Raw genomic sequence first — 5,072 nt, forward strand, 5'->3', positions numbered from 1 at the left:
AGGAGGTGATGTATGAACAGAATCGTGAACAAGAGGAAAAAGGACAATATGAATATCACCAATAACATGGTCGGGTGAGGATGAATTAGTGCCCCCAACTCGATTAACACTAGGTCGCTGTTTTCGTCATTTTGAGCCCCAAATCTCGTTTTTGCACTGTTTTGACACTACAAATCACTTAGAAAACATACATAACTCATATACAAATGTTTTCTAACATCTATGAGTGTTTATAACACCTCAAAATTCCATTTTAATTTCAAAACTCATTTTCTATAAAACTTGAACAAAATCATCATATTCAATTGAATTTGGACATAAAATCGTTTGTAAATACCTTGTTTAAGCTACTGAAATCACAAGGAATGATTTCACAAACTTTAATTTAACACAAAAACGAGAATCAATGATTAGGGTTTGTGAGGATTTGATACGTATGTGTGTGTGTGTATAAAAATTTTCAAATATGGAAATAAGGAGAAACAGGAGTTTTAAAGCAAAAGGGGTTTCTTCATTTGGAGGAAACCTCTTCCGTGTATGTCACAAGGGTATTTACCAGTTATCTGAAATACGAAACACCTCATTAAGTAGTCCAAACGAGGTTCAATTAAAATAAAAAAACATGTTCTATGACCCTTGTCATGATCTGGTCTCACTATATAATTAAATAATTATAAACACGTAATTATCAAAATAACATATAATAACACGCAAGGAAAAATATGACAATTACCACTAGGCCCAAGACCCGTAAACCTTAGGATGAAAGAGCCATTGATTCCAATCTATGTTTAGCTTCCTTGACCGATTAGGCAATTAGTTATCCATTGGTAACTTTTAACTTGAATTTCGTTTAACGCCATCGGGACAATCCAACTATTTTTTCCGAATACTTTTGAGTTGCGATTCTTCCAAATTGTATATTCGGTAGCCCACTTAATAGCCTGCCAAATTTTACACGAAGAGCTTGAGTTTACACCCTGTTCTTACCTTGAAACATGTCGCCTATACCGGAATAATTTTGGTTATTTTTGTTCCAACAACTAAAACCACGATCCCAAAATTCACTCGCGAAGCTGCACGTAACTATCATATGGTCGGCTGTCTCCACATGATTGTTGCAAATGGGGCAAATGACCGAATCTAGATCGATGCCTCGCTTGTCTAATTCCACTCGGACCGGCAATCTTTTCAATTTAGTTCTCCAAATAAAAAGTCCAACCTTTTGGGGTATGAAATTGTTGCGCATTGTTGGAGTAGTCCGAGTAGAAATTTGAATCAATTTTCATCAACAATCTTGGTGAATGAACGATTAGTGAAGATTCCACTGTTATGAAGCGCCCATGACCATGTATCTATTTCATTGTTTGAAAACACGAAGGATCGAAGGTAGTTTTCCATTTGCTGCAACTTTGTTGTTGTTCTTCCAGTAGGTACGCATTTTCAATCCCACTGAAAATGCCATGAATCACCAGATTTTACCATTCAATCATCAAGTAAGGCATCTTGTAACAACCCTGCTTTTTCCGTCACTTCCGTTAACTTTCCGTTAGTTTATTTAACAGCGATTACTTAACGTTTATGTGTTTATGTGTAATAAATACATACTTGATACTTGGAGGGTTACGATAATTAATATGGGTTAATATTAATTTGAAAATATATTTCGGATAAAGAAATATGATAAAAACATTACGATTTGAATAACTGTTTTTTGAGCAACGAAACGCTCGGGTTTATTTTAATAATTATTTTAATAATTATTTTAATAATTATTAACTTTTTAAAAATATTTAATTTATTGGGTTTTTAATAAATTATACGTTTGGTTGCGTTTTAACGATCGGTTTAGCGTTCTGGGCCTTCGGTACGTCTAAACGGCACTTGAAACGGACCACGACAACACGCATTTGAAAAAAGAGAGCCCGGGGACTTCCCATTTGGGCCAATCGGCCGAACCCAACCCCCCTCCCCTTTTAATTTTGTTGTTGGGCTTATGTGGACTAGTCTCGCTCTTAATTTGGTCCATGATGATTAACTTAGGCCCTAAGTGTAATTAAGTAGTAACCTAACTGCATCTTTTCTCCCACTTCACAAATTCAGTCGACTAAAACTGCTTCTCCCCTTCCTCCTGCTGCCGTCACCATACACACAACACACACACATCAAACTTCAATTTTTGCTCAAGCTTTGAACATCAAACTTGTAATTCTCGTTGTCCTCTACGCGTGTGTGTTGTTAATTCCACGATCAAAGGTATAAATAGCAAACCCTAACTTTCAAAATCTGAATTTTATTAATGTTTCATAGTATTTGTTGTCTATTACTCAAGTCTTGACGTGTGGTTAATGTTAGATGCGTTAATTTGTCCGACTTGATTGATTGCCATGAAATCCGAATTTGATCTTGATGTGTACAGAAAATTGACTTTTCTAAATGTTAATTATTATGATGTAGTTAGAATCCACATGAAAAAATTATTGATTTTAGGCTTTGGATTCACTTGATTTCGTTTCCGTATGATCAAGTTATGACCATTTGAATTAACGTTGTGTTTTTGTTGCTTGATCAGAAATCTGGTATTGATGGGTCACGAATGGGTTTGTGAATTGATTACCATTAGATAGATAATTCAAAAATACTCAGGTTACACTAGGATATCATGTCATTTGCTTGAGTAAAACTTGTGCTATGCTTAATTGAATGAAAATGTGGATTTTTCCAGCACATGCATGAAAACTGATTTGTATGCTAAAACGTATTAACTCCTGAGATTATAGCTTTGCATATATGTAATATACACAAATATTACTTCACTTTTCATGTATATATCATGGTCTAATTGTATCCAGATCTTCGGATAATTGCATGCGAATGTGACTAGCTAAACTAGGATCGAATCTGCAACTTGCTCTCTGAATTGTACTCTGTGGTTTGTGTTTTGTGAATTAACATGAATTCTTCTGGGATATGAATCTTTATATGTTATGTGATATATGGTTAGTTTGTTGAAACCTCTGAAACCTTACGAATTGTGCACACTAGGGCCATAGTTTGTGTAACTTTTGAATTGAGCTGAAAACTGAACATCCAACTTTAATGAATAAACTGTACTAATTGGCTAAACAAAAGTTGCTCGTTTTCGGATATATGATAGTTTGACTTGTCCTTGAACCATGGCCACTAACCTAGGTTGATTTCATGTCCCTAACTCCGGTTATAGCCAATACGAAATCAGTGCGCGGTCATAAACTAATTTAGGAAACCATGAATGTACCCTTTCTGATTCTCGACTTATAGACATCCTATGAGACCCTGGCTAGACTTTGTGGAATCGATTTTGAGTCTAATTATGATCTGAAGTTTTCCATGTTATTATGTATTTTGTGCTATGAGTTATTATGCGAAGTTTGCTACATGTACATAAACGTTTTGCATGACGATAAACTGTGATCGTGTAATTGACCATTTATGATCTAAAATGGGATATTTGACTTAGGTTTGACATGTTGACCAACATTTTACATGAACCTACTGATGTTGACTTTAGTTGACTACTTTGACCAAGTTTGACTTTTGGTTTGACTTTGGTAGACTTTGTTGACTTGCATGAACTAGTTGACTATATGTTGACTTTTACTTTGAAACGCGTCGAGTCGAGCAATAAGAAAACTTAATCTATGAAACCACACTTTTTTTAAGACATATATGCTGACCAACCTAAATACGTATACTTAAGTTGCATTACTCGGCTTTAATCCGTACAAGTTATTTGTCTACTTTTCACTCAAGAACTATTCAAAGGTGAGTCTACAGTCCCGCTTTTTACATGTTTTCAGGGATGAGAATACACGCTATTGTACTTATGTTTTCAAATGCTTTTATGATTAACACGAGTACTATATATACATATTGAGTTTGTACACAAATTCCCTAGCTTGAATACTTTTATTACCATCGGGTAAGCACAATTTAGATGGACGGATCCATTAGGTTGACAACCTCACCCTACTTTATAACTGTGGTGCATTTACTTTGAACACTAGATACACTCGTACAAGTGTATAACATTTTTATGGGGTAAATAGGGTATAGTGGATTCTATACTCTGGTCATTGCTAGTATTCAGGTGCTCATAGATTATGTAAACGTTTCGCAACTTGGAGTTGTACTTGTAAAATCTCGTGGAACTTAAACTATTTTCTGAATACTGTTTTTCAGATACTGTTTACATTATTTTAAACCTGTAGATTCACCAACATTATTTGTTGATCTGTTTTGCGTGTTTGATTCTCATGTCTTTAAGAGGTAGACTTCCGCTGTGTTTTGAAGCTTGGTCTGGCCGTGGAGCCAGCATGATTATTAAAGACATTATTTATTATCGCATTTAAAACTTTTACAACTGTTTAATACTATTGGCTTGTGGTTACGATCACAATAGTATTCTTACTTTGGATTTATTGACTTGTGTTTTGAAAGTCAACTTTTTAATAAAATTAAATGCAATTGCTTTGAAACGTCTCATATAGAGGGCGTAACTGTTAACCGTGGGACCTTTGATTAACACGCCGTCAGATGAGAATTTGACGGGGTGTTATACATCTTCATTTGCGTCTAACCTGTAAAGTCTACTGTATCTCTCACATAACAAGTAATTATCATGCCAAAAGTCCTTCCAGAAAAGAGTGTTGCTCCCATTACAGACCGATTTTACAAACGAATTGGAGAAGTTGATGTTAGCTTCATTAGTTCCAAATCAATGAGTTGAATTGTAGACCAAACTGAACCTTTTCTGAAAGCAAGATTTCCACGATTAGTACCCAACCCCCGTCCCCACCGTAAATGCTATTGATGATCTTAGCCCAAAATGCATTGGTTTCGGTTCGAAATCGCCACCACCATTTGCCCAATAAAGCTAGGTTTTTAGCTTTAAGAAACTCAATATTTAACCCGCCCACCTCATATGGTGAAAGTATGGAGTTCCAACTTACCCAACAAATTTTATTATTATCTCACTTGACGCGCCCAATTTTTTTTTTCGTCTCATACCTTCAAACAAGTAGATGACGCCC

The sequence above is a fragment of the Rutidosis leptorrhynchoides genome, chromosome 7 (genome assembly GCF_046630445.1).
Source record: "Rutidosis leptorrhynchoides isolate AG116_Rl617_1_P2 chromosome 7, CSIRO_AGI_Rlap_v1, whole genome shotgun sequence".
Taxonomy (NCBI): Eukaryota; Viridiplantae; Streptophyta; class Magnoliopsida; order Asterales; family Asteraceae; genus Rutidosis; species Rutidosis leptorrhynchoides.